The 18,265-nt window shown below is 42.0% G+C and overlaps 1 protein-coding gene across 10 annotated transcripts in view; it reads left to right on the forward strand.

Annotated features, from left to right (window-relative positions):
* Positions 1 to 18,265, forward strand: part of Sipa1l1 (signal induced proliferation associated 1 like 1) — a 315,687-nt gene that overhangs the window by 138,101 nt on the left and 159,321 nt on the right. For 9 of the 10 annotated variants that reach the window (XM_029558705.1, XM_008823218.3, XM_029558713.1 and 6 more), the window contains one exon: positions 10,211 to 10,276. The exons of the other annotated variant lie outside the window; for it this stretch is intronic. The gene's annotated coding sequence lies outside the window, so the exon portion shown is untranslated. The remainder of the gene's footprint in view (positions 1 to 10,210; positions 10,277 to 18,265) is intronic. 10 annotated transcript variants of the gene reach the window in all.

An 18,265-nucleotide genomic window follows, 5' to 3' on the forward strand; every position in this document is an offset into this window, starting at 1 on the left:
ATACTGGACCAAAACAAGACTGAAAACCCCAAATGCAGTAGCTCCATGTCCAACTTCTGGGACTTTATTTCCAAAGGGCTTAGATGGCTCAGCCTCTCTAGCTTTGCTGTACATAACACACATCTCTCTCTTGTGCTGGTACCACTCCGTGTATGCAGGTCTTGGCAGATGCCTCACAGCTCTGGCATCACGAACTTCTTGTGTGTGTGTGGGGGGGGGTCTTCATTGCCAAATAGGCTTCACCTTCACAGCTTCGTGCAGTGGCCTATCAGGGCCTTCTCTAGGCAGGGCACCCCTACTTCATGCTGCCTGGCCTCCGAGGCTGAAACCTCAGAGGAAGAATTGGTGATTCCCTTCACTCTTCCATCTTTCATGCCTCTAAAGCCAGCACCAGGTGAACAACACTGCCAAGTTTGACTGCAAGTTTGGGGTGGACTACAGTCTGCTTTTTCCATTTTAGAAGCTTTTCTCTTCCATGGCCCCTGTAGCATTTTCATTTCACAAGTTGGAGGCACTCTCTCCACTGTTTAAATCCTATCTCTAGGCCCCTCCTTAATCACTTTAATCTCCTTATCAAAGGGATTTTCTCTAGCACATGCCAAAGCTCCAGCATTTATCTTCCTAGCTCTCTTTTTCAATCCAAACTGTATTTCTTTCTGCCCCATTTGCTCTTTTTCACTGTAGATCTGCATAATATTCACCATTAATATCCACGTCACCATTTCAACATTAAGCTGTCTTGAAATTGCTTTTCAACTTAGCCTCAGGCAAGCTTTAGGTCTAGGGCAGACTCCAGCCAGACTCTTTGCCAAAATATCCCAAGTGCTGCTTAAGTCCTTATTTCCCTCTGGAACTACATTTACTAGAACGGTTTGTTAAGCTCTGCTTACAGCAGCAATCAACCACTCTTCTAGTCCAAACTTCCAAAGTCTTCCACATTTTTCCAAAACCCCACATGGTCAGGTTCTTCACAGCCAACAGCCCACTCTCTGGTACCAGTTACTGTTTGGGGTCTGAAAAATTTCCTGAATTGACCACTCGGACACTGAGACTCAGGAAAACTTAACTGCCTTATTGAAACTGACAGAGTGGGGATGTAGGCAGGCTCGGGAGCTGCACTGCAACTCAGAGCCATGGAAATGCAGGGTTTTTAAGCACAAAAACCACAGAGCAGGGCATTTCTATAGAAACCATGAACAGATGTACCAGGAAAGTGTTTGAACGATCTAGGGCTGATTTCCAGAGCCTTAACCTATACAGCCATTGGCTAGCTTACCTGGGGCAGATAATTCTTCCTCTTCTGCCCGGGACTGTTTCCATAGAAACCATGAACAGATGTAACAGGAAAGGGTTTGAACAATCTAGGGGATTTCCAGAGTCAGGCGGCAGGGCAGCTCTTTCTCAGAGGACAGGGAGGGGGTCTGAGGGGCACTCTTCTTCAGTCACTTTTCTGTTGCTGTGATAGAAACACTGACCAAAGCAATCTATAGAAGGAAGAGTTTATTTGACAGTTCCAGGGGAATTACAGTCCATCATGGCAGGGAGCATGGTGGCTGGAGTTGGCTGGAGCAGAAGCAGCAGAAACTAAGCTCTCACATCATCATGTAGGCACAGGAAGCAGGAGAAGGACTGGAGATCTGGCAAGGCTTAAGAACTCTCTAAGCCCAGCCCCCAGTGACATGCTTCCTCCAGGATAGCCACACCTTCTGAAACCTCCCAAAACAGCACCACCATGTGGGTACAAAAATGTCCAGATACTTGGAGCCTATGGGGGACATTTTCATTCAAACCATCACACTTGCAGATCATCTTAAAGTTTTTATGGACAAATCCAGACAGGTTGGGCCACCATGTAAATAAAAGTAGGAATTGATGGCAGTAAAAAAAGTAGTAGTAATTGGTTATAACTGAAAAAATGAATGAATAGTGTAAGTGTAATAGGGAGTGATGGTAAGGAGCTTTACAGTGGGGAAGCCTGGTGTAGATAAGCTTCAAGCAGTTAAAGTGAATGTCAACAGTGACAGCACAGAGATGGTCACAGTGTCTTTTCTGTGACGTTCTTGCTAGTCTTTGTTTTTTCATTCATTGTTTTGACTTAAAATGTTTTGAGGTATGGCATATGTACAGAAAGCTGCATAGGTCATATGTGAACAACACAATGACTTTCAAAAATTGGAACTTATGTATGAAATCAGCCTTCAGATGAAGCAGCCAATCATGGCCCCTCCAGCAGCCCCCACCTGGTTGCTCCTACTGAGTGCAGTAGTTACTTTGGCCTGGTTTGAGCTTGATGAAAATGAAAGCTTATCGTATTTTTACATCTAACTTTTTTTCTCTGAACATTGATGCTAATTCATGTCCGTTCAACTAGTGCTATTTTATCTTTTTAATTCCTGCCATATTCTGTGCCGAATTCCTTAATCTCAGTTTTCTTTCTGCTGTGGACACACGTTATAATGGTTTCTGTTTTTAGCTGCCAGGGAGCACACTACTCTGAATATCTTCATGTTGCCAGGGAGAAAAATTGCTTTTTTCTACCAGCTGTGGTGTTTATGACTCAGACTCTTGTATTGAAAGATAGATAAACAGGAGAAAAACATACAAATGTACTTAATAGAAGTTTTATGTGACCTGGAGACTTCAGAAATGAAGAGGCCAAAGAAAAAAGGATGGTGCATATTCATGAGGAATTAGATGGTGCGTGCCTGTGATTGGATGCAGAGCCTCTGTGTCTTTGTATCTCCAGAGTTAAGAACATTCCTTAAGGCACAATGAGGACACCTCTAGAATGAAGGTCTTTCTACTTCAGTGAAAGGCCAAAAACTTCTTTTATGGCCTATTTCAGGGCAGGGCACGGCAGGGCAGGGCAGGGCAGGGTGGGGCACTCAGAGTCCCCCTTTCTTCTACAGTTTTCTTGGATATCTTGGTGCTATATTTTGGGATAGCATGTTCTGAACCCCATCAATATCTTTTATTACATTTATGTGTGCATTAGTATTAGTGATATACTTAGGAGTGAAATTGATAGGTTTTAACACATGGACATGCTCAACTTTAGTATGCTGCTGAACAGTTTTTCAAAGGAGTTATTTAACTCTTACAGAATTGCAGGAAGACCTTATTTGCTACGCATCCTTGATATGACACGATTTTAAATTCTAGGCCCTCCATGCTGGGCCCTCCCATTGTAGTGTAGTTTGTAAACTTCTGATGACTAATGATTTCAGACATCTTTTATTTGTTAGCCATTTGCTTGGCTGTCATCTCTGAGCTGCCATGGTTCTCCTTGCCTCCCAGTCTTCTAACTGAGGTCATTTTCCTCCTGCAGAAGGGCCATATCCTTTATAATTTCCCGTTTGTCTGGTGATGATAAGTTCTTGGTTTATTTGCCTGAGAGTGTTTATTGTTTTCCAAAATCTTCATGGCTATATACTTTGGATTGATAACTTACCTTTCTTAGTTCATTGAGGATAACAGCTGTGTTCATTGATAACATTTGGAGGGGAGTCTGTTTTCTTGTTTTTTTAATATTTTCGGATGCTGAGCACTAAACCTAGGGCCTCACATGTGCTAAAGCAAGTGCTCTACCCCAGAGCACTTCCTCTATCCTCTGCAGCCCTTAAGATTCCTTCTATTTACTGGTCTGCAGTTTCTTTCACTCTGGTGTTTCTTGGTGGTATTTTGGCCTGCTTACTGTTTGGTGGCTTTTCTGGATTCAAAGCTTGGTATCCTTTACCCAGGGAGTCCCTCCATTATCTCACAATCCTTCTTTTGGGTAGATGTTAGACCCATGCATGTCATCCTCCATGTCTCTCTCCACCTGTTCAAGATGTATCCTAGACATTGTGTTGCACATCTAGGCCAGTATTTATCCACTTGCTGAGTTTATAAGCTACAGTTCTAATTCTTTTTCAGTTGTTTGTTTACAATCTTCTATTCATATTTTCAGCATGTGTATACACACACATACCTATGTTTTCTTTTACGTATAAACTTCATCAGCTTGGCTATTGGGTTGCAAGGGAGAAAAGGTACTGAAAGCACATTTTGGGCGAAGAAGACTGTGATTCACAGTCCCTCACATACCCATCTCCATGTATACTGTTTTAACGTTCTATTTTGAAATTATCTCAGTTCTTTTTTTAAGTTACAGAAACAAGTCAGTTTTCAATGCCCTTTTACGCCTTTCCCTGAATATTGATTATAGTAAAATGACCCAAATCAGGAAGTGAACATTGATATAGTGCTATTAGCTAATGCCCACATCATATTTGTGTTCCATCACTCCTCCAGTGATGTGTTCTGGCTGGCCTGTGAGCCCATCTAGGATAAATATTGATTTTAGTCATTATGTGTCTGTCTTTTAATGTGTGTGTGTGTGTGCGTGTGTGTGTGTGTGTGTGTGTTCTTCAGATAGTGGCTTTTTGGTATCTGTTATTCTTTCTATCCTTATCTATTGAAGAGCTTGAATTTCTCTATTTATATTTGCATTTGGTTACTTTTTTTTTTTAAAGTTAGCATGGACTTCGTGAATCTTTGAGCGATTCTATGATAGAATCTCTTATTATGAGTTGTAATCATTCAGTATACTTTGTAATTTTAGTATTTAATGTTCTCTGGATTTGGCCTTTTCCAGTTAGGTTTCAGTGCCCTTTTGATGAGTCCCCATCTTAGTACTGTACTCCTTTTATGGCATCATGAAGTGTTCCAGACTTGCTTGGCATATTCCTGGCTGTGGTTTTTCCAGCCTGGTGTTTTTCTACGTGGCCTTGGGTCTTAGTGTTAGAGAACCCTGTTTAGAAACCAGTGTGTGGATGGTGGGTGTACTTGTTGCTGCTTAGGTATCATCTGAAGGATGAAGGTAGGAGACAGATGTGCATGTACACATAGCCATATATTTGTATCTTTAGCCATATGTCAGGGTGTCACACACATATTAATACCATTATTTCACAGTAATGTCTGAGTCAGGTGTGATAACCCAAAGGTCATCTGGTCCTTTTTCCCACCTAGTCTTTAGCCTCAATATTTATAGTCAAGACTCAGGTTTCCAGTGACAGCTCTTCTGTAGTCCCTTCAGGGAGGCTGTGATATATTTATAATGTGGCTAATTTGTTCATTTCTGTTCCATTTGGGCTTCTTCTAACATTTGGGTTCGTCTTCATTGTTTATTTTTAATATTTTTAGATGGGGTCTTGTGTTACTCAAACTGGACTCACAGTTCTGGACTCACATGATCCTCCTACCTGGTTTTCAAGTGCTGGGACTTGAAACATGTATATGACCATGCTCAGAAATTACTTGAATTTATATTTGTTAAACATTACCATGACAGTAAATATCAAAAGTATGAAAAGCTTGGAGATGTGACATGCCCCATCTTTTACTTATATTCCATTCTCATTCCTGGTTCCTCTCCCCAGGGTTCTTACTTTGCCCTTCTATAATCATTCACAATTCAGAATCATCCCCTCTTCCCCTGTGGCAATTCTCCTTTCCCATTCTCTCTCCTTCTGGTGTGAATGGTTCCCTCCCGCCATTCACATTCCCTCCATTGACATTCTCATGGCACTTGTACCTCTGTAGCATCTATGACATTACAGAGCATTGGCCAGCTTCTCTGAACCAGGGCCTCCTATAAGACAGGGTCTCAATCTCTGTCTGCAGCTTTGCACATTCCAGCTTCTTGCAGGTGTCAGTTATGCAGTAGAGTGAACAGATTTTGCCTCCTTTCAGGGATTTTCTTTTCTTTCCTCCCCTTTTCATTTCACTGACAGAGCCCCCAGGAGCAGAGTGTAAATCTGTGCACTAGTCCCTGTGAACTCTTGTCCCTTCTGCTGCATCATCTGCGCCTCTCAATCATTTTTTTTTGCCACCCTGATAACTTAATGACTTTCTATGACCCCTGAAAAGTATAACATTGGATTAAAACTTGAAAGTGGTGAAATATATTACCACTCTTTCTGATGAGACTATCTCAAGATACAGAAATTGTTTAAAGCAAGCAGGCCTAGAAAGTCAAGATTGTATTATGGACCTAGTTTGTTTCTTACTTGAAAAATTGAAACTAAGTTTAATGTGTTAGGATTGGAAGAAATTATTGTACTGGAAATGCATTTCCTTCAACAGTTCTTTATAAGTCTTAGTATACTTTAAAGTTGTCACTAATTTTTTTTTAATTTTTATTTTTATATGTATGAGTGTATTGCCTACACGTATGTGAGTGCACCCGTGTCGTGCAATGCTGCGGAGGTCAGAAGAAGGCTTCGGATTCCCCTGGAACGTCATGTGGGTGCTGGGAATCGAACCTGGGTCCTCTGCATGAGCAGTCAGTGCTCTTAACCACTGAGCCAACTCTCCATCCCCAGTTGTCACTAATTTTAAGCAAGATCAGTGGCCTCTGAAATTGTGTTTCTGAGCTGCTTGTGGTGCTTTCTATTCTGATGGGCTTGTTCAGCAGATTGTGGAAATGCAGGGCCTTATCCTGGGTCTCTTCGCTTGCCCGTCTGTCACTCTTCCCCTCTGTATGGCCATTACCTCCTGCCACTTCAGGGTTTTCTGCACTCACACCTCCTTCTCCAGAATCCTGTGTGCAACTTGGGAGATGGTTCAGTGTAGACCTCACACTGACGAAGATGGGGCTTCAGGAGACTGCTGGGGGAGCACAGGCTCTACTGCATCACTGTTGGCCTTATAATGAAGCATCCATTAAGTGATGCGGTCCATGTTCCTTATGTATGACAACTGTTAAGACGTGCTACTCCTATTCAGAATGAAGACAGGCGAATCATAAATACCGTGGTGACATTTCCCACATAAAACATAACTGTGAAGATACCTCTGAATTTCGGGAATCCAGTATTAGCTGCTACCTCCCCCTAGCCTCACCTGTTCTGAACTTTATAGAAAGGAATTGTGTAGTATGTTCTCTTGTGTGTGGATTCCTGTGTCAGTGTTACATTTGGGAGATGTGATATTCATCAGTATTGTATTGCTCTGGTTCGTTTGTTTCCTTTGCTCTGTAGCAGGCAAGGGTATAGCCTGTATGTTGCAAATAAAATGTTATTGGAACAACCAAATTCACATTGTCTCTGACTGTTTTTATACTTCAGAGGCAGGCCAGGTAGAAGAGATGGGATAGAGACCTTATAGGCAGAAAGCATAGCATACTCTTTGCTTTTTACAGAGAGTTGATTGATTCCTCTTTTTTAATATTCCAGTGTCTAACTGTGTCTTGGTTTATTACCATATTTTGCCCTTTACTAATAATGGTTCTTGGGATAGTTTTAAGTATCTTAGGGATCTATGCATGTGTATTCCTAGCAGGCGGTTACCCAGGACCACAGGGTATGTTTGTATTCTGCTTTATTAGATGCTATCAAACAGTTTTCTAGTTTCCACAACCACCAGCAGCATAGGAGAATTAAGTTGTTGCCATCCTGAGACTGTTGACATAACATGAACACAGTTCTCACCTCAGGGTGAGAAGAGGGAAGGGAAAGATAAAATAGCTTATTCTTGAGTCAGATACCAAGTGGCCATGGCTCAGGAACACCGATTCAGTTTGCCTCAAGTAACATGTTCCAGTGTGGTAACAGTTTTATTAAGTTTGACAAAACAAAGGAAAGTAATAAATCAAGGTATTTTTCAAATGCATTGCTGGAAACTTCGGGAAGGTTGATTGTAGCAGAGAGGCAAAATCTTTGCTGTAGGTCTCAGATTTTAACATTCTGTTAACATTCTTAGCTTTGGGGCTAGTGGAAGCTACCGGTCTATTAATATACATTCCAAGTTGGATCAGACACAGAGGTGGGTGATAGGTGGTTATTGAGGGGACTAATGGTAGCCCAAGAGGTTTTTTTTTATCTTTAATATTCCAACTCTCCACAATCACAAAATTCTAATCAATCAGCTTTGTGAAATCTTAAGACAGGCATTTTTTTGTGGGGGAGGGGTTCAGTTCATACTTGATATTGCTTGAGGTCTAAGTTCTAGCCATTTTGACCAGTGTGTATACCTTGCTGAATTTCCCCAAGTGGAACATAATACCATCGTGCTTTTACTTGTGTTCTGATGGTGGTGGATAGTCTGGGTGCGTATGCAAATGCATGCAGGCCAATTTGATGCCCCTCTCTTTCATTGTTTGTCTTGCTTTGTGGCAGTTCTTCATATATTTGGAATGGGTTCCTGGGTAGTAGATATAGCTGTTGCAAATACTCTGTTCTGAAGCTTGCACCTTGCCTCCTTTCACAGCTGTTCAAACTTGCTTTTTAAAGTGCCATTGCTAATGCAAGAAGACGTACCCACTACCAGGAAGCACCATTGTCTTAAAATTTTGTTTTCAGGTCTGCACTAGTTTTATTTCTGTTGTGATGAAACACCCTCACCAAAAGCAACTTAGAGGACGAAGGGGATCATTTTGACTCACAGTTCCAGGTTATGGTTGATCATTAATGGGAAGTGAAGGCATGAATGAAAGTAGCTAATCACATCACACCCACAGTGTGAGAAGGGAAATGGATGTCCCCCTGCTTCCTGCTTCTGCTCTGGTATCCTATGTAGTGCAGAACTCCCTGCCCAGGGAATGCTGTTGCCCACAGTGGCTGGATCTTCCTATATCAATTATCAATGAAGACAGTCTTCCAGACATACCCATAGGCCAACCTGATCTAAAGAGTTCGTCAGTTGGAACTCTCTTTTCAGTTGAGTTTTGGCTGTGACAAGTTGACATTTAAAACTTATCATTGCAAGGTTTTTAAAATTGAGAGTGTGGGGGCTGGAGAGATGGCTCAGTGGTTAAGAGCACTGACTACTCTTGCAGAGGACCTGGATTTGATTCCCAGCACCCACGAACTGTCCTTAACTCCAGTTCCAGGGGAATCTGAAGCACTCTTCTGACCTCCGCTGCATTGCACGACACGGGTGCACTCACATACATGCAGGCAATATACTCATACACGTAAAATAATAAAATAAAAAATTGAGAGTGTGGTTTCCTGTGTTTTTTGATGATTTTATTAATACATTTCCTATGTTTGTCACTGTGTTGCCCATGCTAGCTTCAAACTCCCAGGTTCACGTAATTCTCCCGCCTCAGCCTCCCAAGTGGCTGGGGCACAGGCACAGTGTTCCCCACACTGGGCTTCAGCTGTTGTACCGTTACTTGTTCTGGGGTTTGGGCAGGGGAAACACTCTTAGATTTCATTTGAGAATACTAAAAGCTATTCAATATCTACAGTCTTTGATTCTGTGGATGTGTTGCTCAGCATTCCATAATTTGCTGAATATTCAAAGATTTTATGAAGTAAGATGATAGAGTGTAAATACTTGAATCAGAATACTATTTTTCTGCTGAGAACTACTTCCTTAGGTTCTTGAGTTTAGAGATTTAGAAATTGAAGCTGATTTATCTAGCTTTATGTTACATCAGACTGCGTAGGTTAATTGTATATTGTGGGGGTCAAGCTACAAGCTCTTTTTATGTTTTCTTCTAAATACGTGATTATTTTTATTTTCTGTGTATGAGTGTATTGCTTGCATGTATGTAAGTGCACCTGTGTTGTGCAATGCTGCTGTGATCAGAAAAGGGCATCGAATTTCCCCAGAACTGCAGTTGCAGACAGTTGTTAACTACCACATGGGTGCTGGGAGCCAAACCTAAGTCCTCTGCAAAAACAGCCAGTGTTCTTAACCTCTGAGCCATCTCTCTAACCCTTTGTTTTTTTAAAGCTACATAATGTTCAAGGTCCATGCAGCATTTTCCCCTCTTTGTTGTAGGAGTCCAGGGCAATATCACTTGATTAAACCTGTTGCACATTTTGAACCTGGGGCTGGGGAGATTACTGAGAGGTTAAAGCACTTGCAGCACTTCAGACCTGGGTTCTATTTCCAGCACGCACATTGGGTGACTCACAACCACCTTTAACCCGAGCTTCTGGGGATCCAGGGCCCTCTTCTGACCACCATAGTCACTGAATACATGTGCACATACATAGACATAGACACATACACATAGATAAAAATAAATTTAAAAAGAAAGATCTACAGTTGATGCAGATAATCTCAGAGATATTTATGATGCTCTAATACTGTAGATATCTCCACTTTTAACCTAATTGTAGCTGCTTTCTTCAAGAAGACTGGCTTGTCCTTTCAGAAAAGGTAAGACTGTTAAAGTTATATAAGCAACATTTCTTATGCTTTTTAACAGATTGTGCATTTCTAGTGTGGTTGCTGCTACTGTCTTAAGCTGCTGGAGCCATGGCAGGAGAATATAGTAAGTGACCATGCCACACTTCACATACTTAACACAGTGTTAACCCCTGTGTTCGAATCTCTTCCTGTCCCCTCCCTGGGGATGGAGCCCCTAGCTGCATGCTGGGCAAGTGTCCGCCACATAGTTACACTCCTGGCATTTCTGCTTCAATTTTCTGAGTGGAGAGATAAAAATATAAAAATAAGAAGAAACTTAATTTCATTTCCTCAAAGGAATCAATTCATTTGCACACCTGTGTTTTGAGTCTTTAGTTTTATATACAGATATATCCTGATAGTCATCTCTTTCAAATATGCACATTATTTGCCTGGACTGCTCCCCGTAAATGGCAGCAGAGTGGACATGAGGGTTGTATCCACATCACACATCCCATCTATTTCCCTGTGTCACGGGTTTGAGAAACAGGCTGTAAATTCAAGGGTGGGTCCTGATGAGCTGCAGTCCCATCCTGCCTTGTGCACAATTGCTTCACCAACTCTGGCTCCTTTGGCTACTCTGGGATGCTGCCTGACCAGGGGGATGGTCAGGGACAGTCCTATACGCCTGTTCTAACCAGTGAGACCCTGTGGCAGATGTGTCTGGTGCTTGTAGATGAAGTCTTCTCATATGTAGGGCCGAGCTCCAGGAAGCTGCTTTCTCTTGGATGGTATTATGTGTGGTGTGAGGTCTAGTGTGACTGTGGCCTGCTGGCTCCCAGCCTGGGCAAGAAACCACACAGGGTGGAGGACAGAGTCCAGAATCCAGGGCAACTAGCCTTGAAGCCTGTCCGTTTTCTGGACGTCTAGTATTTGTGCCAATTCATTTCCTTTATATTAAAGCCAGATTGAGTTGGGAGCCAAAACATCCGAAGTGATTCACTTAATCTCCATTTTATTTTTAGTAATCCATTAGTTTCTCCCCAGGGAATGTGGGAGTAATTGCGAAGCAAGGCAGAATAATACCATTAAGTTAAACTGGCACAGTGTGTTGGTGTTGACTGGCACCCTCTTCGTTCCTAGCAGGGAGTTAGCTGGTTGTTAGTATGCGCAAACATGGGAATAAAATATATCACTTTCAGATTCTCTTTTTTTTCACCCAAAGTTTTTGCCTCATAACTTCCTTGGGCCACAAATGCTGAAAAGGGTCTAAGACTGTAGGCATGAAACTTGAAAAATGTGCACTGGGCAGGACAAGGCTGTTTGTGTTTTCCTAGACCAGCTTGTACCCCTACTTCTAATCCTTCTTACTGTTCTTAAAAAATTAATCAGGGTATTTCCAGCAGAAAACCAGTGTGAAGAAGAACAGAACACTTAAACTCCTATTTCTTTTCTCTGCCCCCAGGAAACTGCTGTTCTCACTTTGTGTTATTCCCATGAATCTGTGGTTCTATCACATGCATATCATGTGACTTCTTTGTGGGGTGGGGGGGGGTATGCTTTTTGTTTGGCTGCCTTTGTTTTCTTTTTTTGAGAGGAGACTTATGTTTCTGAGGCTGGCCCTGAACTTGATGCAGCCAAGGCTGGCTTGCTTGCTACCTCCTACCTCCACTTCCCAAATGCTGGTATTACAGCCATGTGTCACCATGCCTGACTCATGTGCTTTTTAACTTTTGGAGCATGCAGATGCTGTGTGCTGTTCTTTAAAATCACAAAGGAGTTTCGAATACATCCTGAGTCAGTGAAAGAGCTGTAATTTGTTCATAGACACTTGTCAAAGATCTGTTAGTAAGCATTCCAGTGATATGTAATAAAACACGCTAGCCTTCAAATGGTTGCTGAGTCTGCATCTACACAGAGACGTTTTATTTTGCTTGCCAAAACTCTTTCCTCAGCTTCTTGCTCTGTCACTCAGCTCTCTTTCTGTCCCGTCTGCATCCTGTGGAGGTATAGAATGTGCAGGACTGTCACCCATGAGCAGTTTCTTCAATAGCTTTATTCAGCACGTGGTCAGGGTGCATGCTTTTGGTCAACTGAATCTGTGTATTTTTTTCTTCTGCACTGTAGCAGGTCAGCTGTCGGCCTACAGAGCATCCTTCTGGGTCCTCTACACTAGCGGCTTTGTCGTTCTGCTTCCATTGGTGGCAGTGGTCACAGAAGAGACATCTCTTCAGAACTGACCACAACCATCCTCTGTAACAGTACCTGGGTCACTTGGAGCCGCCTCAGAAGCACCATTGTGCCTTTCCTCTGTGACTCAGTGTTGGGTCTTAGAGATCATATTATATCATTTTTGACAGAAATATGGCTTACATCATTTTACTTCCATGTTATAAAAAGCTTCTTTTACTGCTGGAGGACTTTTAGCCTTTCTTGTTTGGAATGCTGCCTCCAGGAATCAGAGTCGTCTAATAGTTCATTCAGAATACATTAGCATTCACCTAAGGAACTTACTGATAAAGTGTTGAAGAGGATTTCTGTTATTTTGTGGTTTCATTTTTATTTAAATGTTTAGCATTTGGGAAAAAAGAGCAAACTTAAAAGATTTTGCTTTCTCCATATATTTTTTTTAACCTGTGCTGGAAGAAAATCAACATCTTTTATCGAAATTAAATGTCAGGTTTTTGCATTTCATGCATGCGTTTTTGGTGTTGTGAAAAGGATGGATTCTTTAAAAAAAATTTCTTTAACTTTAACCCCCCCCCACTCTAGACCCAGAATATTTTATAAGATTTTATTTTATGTGTATGAGTGTATTGCCTGCATAATATGTAAATGTGCTATGTGCATTCCTGGTGCTTGCAGAAGCCAGAAGAGGGTATCAGATCCTCTAGAACTGGAGTTAGGAACAGTTGTGAGCCACCACGTTGGTGCTAGGAACTGAACCTAGCCTTGTGCAAGAGCTGCCAGAGCCAGCCTTACTTACATAATGAGATCCTTTTTTTTTAAAAAAAATTAAAGGTTGCCCATGTTAGATTGTAGATAGAAAATAGAAATACTCAATCCATGAAACCCTTAAAAATACACTAGATCTTAAGCATTTGGTGGCAGCGTACCATGTTCAGGATAATGCAGGCTTGGTGGTGCACACCTTTAATCCAGCACTTGGGAGGCAGAGGCAGGTGGATCTCTGTGAGTTCAAGGCTATCCTGGCCTACTATCAAGCCAGTTGGGACTACATAGTCAGATCCTGCCAAATAAGTAAATGTTTTTAAAAAGTTGAAAATAAAGGTGTCATTTTGATTGTCATTTGATTCAAGATATTTAAGTTATAAGCTCTTAATATGCTTTATATCTGTTCTCTTGCTTAAACAACTTTGGTGTTATGTTTGGTTGTTAAGGAAAATAACACCCATTGAAATCTTTCTTTACAAAAATCAGTTCCGCGCACACTCTTGTTTGCTGTAGAATGGATCTTCTTTTTCTTTTTAGCATAGAGAGAGACTTGCAGGCTTGGGTTCTCTTTCCTTGAAATGAAGTGGATCCTTTGGAGGCATGGGCAGGGGTCTGAGGAGCTGCTGGACAGTGACTCTGCACCCTTGCTGACTGGAAGGCTCTGGCCATAGCCCATTCAGCCTGGGAAAGCAGCACATGAATCACTGGCACAGATTATCAAGAATACTTTCTACCACTTGTTCTGGATTGAGGGAATTAGAAAAGGAGCTGTCTTGGAGTTTGGAGGTAATATAGCAGGTGATTTTTCTTTGGTGAAAACAGCTCTCTCCCCCACTGAGTGAAAAGCAATGACTGCATTTGTAGCAGTTCTGAATTCTGGGTCTGTTCTAGAAGGGTGCTTCTGACCTCATACCTTTCTTTTGTGAGGATGATGGGAACTGTTGGCAGTCTCCCCACTCCTATTTAGTGCTCCTCTCACACCTTTCTGGAAGGGAATTGTAGGAATCACCTTGCATCCTGGCAGGCCTGGCACCATTGAGGCTATGGGACACCTGAACACTCGGTCTGGTTTGCTTCCAACTGACTTGCTTCATTTCCATAGCTTTTACTGCTAGAATGGAAATTTGATATTCTTTCCTTTTCTTGACATGATGGCTCAGCTGACTTACTGAGACCTGTTAGCTACCTAGGAATGAAAGGGATGAACATGTTCATTAAATAAAGATTAAATCTCTATTTTTCCTAATAGTGTTATATATTTTAATCCATATATTAAAAAGGTAAAACATTTTCTTGTTTCAATATATTTTATAGCAAAAGTTTAAAATAATCATATTCTAAAGTTGCAGACATTTATAAGTCATTGCAGGATGGAGATAAGATATATCCTCTTCTTAGATATAGAATAAGTCTTTTTTAAAAAAATGTTTATTTTTATTTTATGTGTATGAGTGTACTGCCTGTGTGTATGTGAGTGCACCCTTGTTGTGCAATGCCGCGGAGGTCGGAAGAGGGCTTCTGATTCCCCTGGAACTGGAGTTAAGGACAGTTCGTAGCCGCCATGTGGGTGCTGGGAATCGAACCCAGGTCCTCTGCAAGAGCAGTCAGTGCTCTTAACCGCTGAGGCATCTCTCTACCACCACCCCCCCCCTTTTAAAAAAGTATTTTATTTATTTTTAAGAGTCTTTTAATTAGGTTTTTCTTCTGGTTTCTTTGAGCTTGTGTTGGGAGTTTTTCCCATCCCTTCTTATCTGTCAGTGGTTTCAGCCCTGTAGAAAATTGGTAAGCAGATATATCTATTCAGTAGCAAAAGTCCAGCTATTCCCCTTGGCAGTGTGAGTTGACTCTCTGGTGTGGATACATCTCTTTTCCTGCCGGCCTGTGTGGGTGGGTGTCTGAGAGGATTGCATATTTTGGCAGGAAGTAGAAGAAAGGCCTAGCTGGCTTCCTGTTAGCCTTTTAGAGGCACAACCACTGCTTTGTGTCAGAGTGTGTGAGCATACGTGTGAGTTGGTTGTTGTCTTTCTTAATCTAGAGCATTGCTGTTTGTTAGAATTCATCCTGTTTTGGAGTTGTTGAAAACCAGTTGTACAGATTATAAAGCTATTAATACATCTGCTAGATTAAAAGATTTAGGGCTTCTAAAGAACTGATAATACTTTTTGTCAGTGATAAAATTCCTTATTGGTTAAGATCAGTTTTCTGATAGAAATCTCAAAGCCTTCACACTAGAGGTTTAGTCTGTATTAAAAGGAGTGCTTGTTCACTTAAGAACTGGGGCCCTACTTCTCACATGGGCTTGTGTAGTACCCAATTAACCTCTCAGTTATTAACTTTTTTGTAATTAGGAACAGAGAGACCATCCTGTAGTACCCAAAACAAATCACCTCAATGCCTCTAGTTTGCATGTTGTATAAATAATTGGTCATTAGCTAGTGTCTGTTTACAGGGTGCATCATGGATTAGAAGGTTCACCAGTAGTGGGAATGTAGTAACATCATTACTTGGGTGAATTATTTCATCCATGGTGGCGAATATCTCTTGTGGATGCAGCAAATGTAAGGGGCAGGGTATATAAGGAGAGTTGATAACTGATTATATCTCTTTGGGAGGGGGTCTTTTTGAGACAGGATCTCCCTGTAGCCCCAACTGGCCTGGAACTCACTATGTAGACCAGGCTGGCCTTGAACTTACAGAAATATGCCTGCCTCTGCCTCCCAAGTGCTGGGACTAAAGACGTGTGCCACCACCCGTGGCTGACTATATCTTTTTAAATTTTTTTTTTTTTTTACTTTTTGTGAATTTCATGCAATATACCCTGATCATATTTAGATCTCCTCCCATAACTGTACTTTCTAATCCCCCACAAAATTCCTGTACTCTAATATATGTGTGTGTATAGATTTGTGTATATACATAAATATTAAGGCCTATAGAGTTAGGTTTGTGTCCCCAAATGCCATTAGGTGTGGGTTCATCCACTGGAGTCTGGTCAAGACTCCAGACTAAGACTCTCTCCCTTAAATGAGACTGAATCTCCCCTTCCCAGCAGTCACTGGTTGCCAGTAGTTCCTCAGAGAGGGCTGAAGATTCTTAACCTACTTCCCCAAGTCTGTGTTCAGATTTTGTCATGACTTGAGCTGATGTGGGACTTGGCCTTGCTGTCAACATTGCTGTGAGTTCATAGACTTGATTATATTGTACCCCTCCTTTAGAAACAAATAGCTTTCTTAGTTTTTCTGAATGAAAGCAAATCCTTGAAGATAGCTTCCCACTTCCTTTTTTTCTTTTTCTTTCCATTTTTATCCCAAAGCAATTGATTAGAAGTAGTTCGGTCTCTGGCATTAGGGGTCCTTTCTGTAATCTGGAAAGCCCTTCAAACAGTGTGAACAGATTGGCCATCTGTCTCTGTTTGAATACTTGGACCCAATGTATTACTGCTGCACAGTGGCCTTGATTTGAAGATGGAGAAGCCAGTGCATGCCGTCTACCGAGTATGTGATGTCCTCGTTGTAAAGATTCAGGCTGCCATCCAGCATTCATTGTTGTGACTCTGAACTGCTCTTGTTGTTGTTTTGCTTTGTTTTTTGAGACAAGGTCTTACTGTGTAACTCGGCTGTCCTGTAGTTCACTGTGTAGTCCAGGCTAGTCTCAAACTTGTGATATTCCCTCTGCCTGAGTGCTGGAATTACAGCTGTGGCCCTTGTAGTCATTCTTTAACTGGGTTTTGATGATCATGTAGAACAACATCTTTTTGGTATATTTGCTCAAAGTATTAAGAGAATCTCAAGTAGTCTGATCTTAGCAAGTTTTAGAATAGCTTTAAAAATTACACATTCATGTAAAAAATGTAGGAAAGACACAGGTAAACATAAAGAAAAGATTGAAAACCACCTGTGATTTTTACCATCCAGACATGGCCATTATTGACTCACCTGATAATGTGCTCATGGAACACAGTATACTGCTGAAGGCTGTGGGGACGTGGATAGCACACTCATTACCTAGAGACTGTCCTGAGGCTGTGAAGGCAGCCACAGAGTCCTGGTAAGTGTGAAGCACTTAGTGTCTGGAGAAAGCAAACATTTGTCTACTGGTTGTGACTTTCTGTCATTGCAGGAAGATAGAACCTACTCAGGAAGCAGGGCTCAGCTTGTTCTGGTTAACTTTTGTTTCCACTGATCTTTCGGGAGAGATCTTGTGTAGAGCACATTTCTCCGTGTGAGTGTGTGTCTTTGTGAGACACATTAAACAAGTTGCTTTAGAGAAAGAACAGAAACATACTTTGGAAAAGGTATCTGCTCCCATGATAAAGGAAAGAAGAATCACTGAAGACTGTGTATGATAGTTATTGAGGGCTAATTGAGGGTCTGAGTCCCTCTGGGATTTTGAAGCTTCTCTCTAGTTTACGTTACTTGTCCCTTGTTGCATTCTGAGAGGTGCCCCCTTTTCTCTGAGTACCCTTCTCCTGGGCTATATCCGTTTCAGAGAATGTAATAGAGCTGGGTTTTAAATAGCTAAATAGGGAACTGTGCACTGACCCTTCCGATTATTCCACTGGCGTTTTGTCTTGCTTCAGTGTACCGTAACTTGGACTGTCGTCTGGATTTCAGACATCTCCCTTGATCAGAAAGTATCTGTCCTTTGTGAGGTTTTGATGGTTTCTCAGCACTTGTTTGCTGACCTTCTCCAATGCTGCGAATAGCTTGGATGCTGGCAGCCCTCTCACTACCGGTAGGCTTCTTTGAGTGTCTGGACTCAACAGAGGCTTTCTCCCTGAGCCATGATGTACTTCGTGTTGGCCAGCAAGGGCCCCCTCTGTTCTGTCCTAGGGCCTTTGCAGCATTGTCCCCTGCTCTCTCTGCCAAGGGCTCAAAGTTGCTCTCAAGGAAGTCTGCCCTTTATGGTGTCATTTAGTTTGGGAGCAGCTGTCTGTCTGGTTTGCCCTTTCTCCTTCAGGTCTCTGTGCCGCTCCAGGTCTGCAAGCCACGGCCTCCTGCAGTTTTCCACTTTCCTGATGCTGAAGGCAGGCCCAGCGCTCTGGGGAGGAGTGTCCGCTGTCTCTTCTGTATAAACAGAGGGGCAAAGTAGACCATGCCTTTTTAAGTTTCAGTGAGGGGGTGGAGGGGAGGGAGGGAGTGTGTATGTGTGTGTTCTGGCTTGCCAGAGAGAGAGGGGG

Source organism: Nannospalax galili, unplaced genomic scaffold (genome assembly GCF_000622305.1).
Source record: "Nannospalax galili isolate Female #2095 unplaced genomic scaffold, S.galili_v1.0 scaffold1129, whole genome shotgun sequence".
Classification (NCBI taxonomy): domain Eukaryota; kingdom Metazoa; phylum Chordata; class Mammalia; order Rodentia; family Spalacidae; genus Nannospalax; species Nannospalax galili.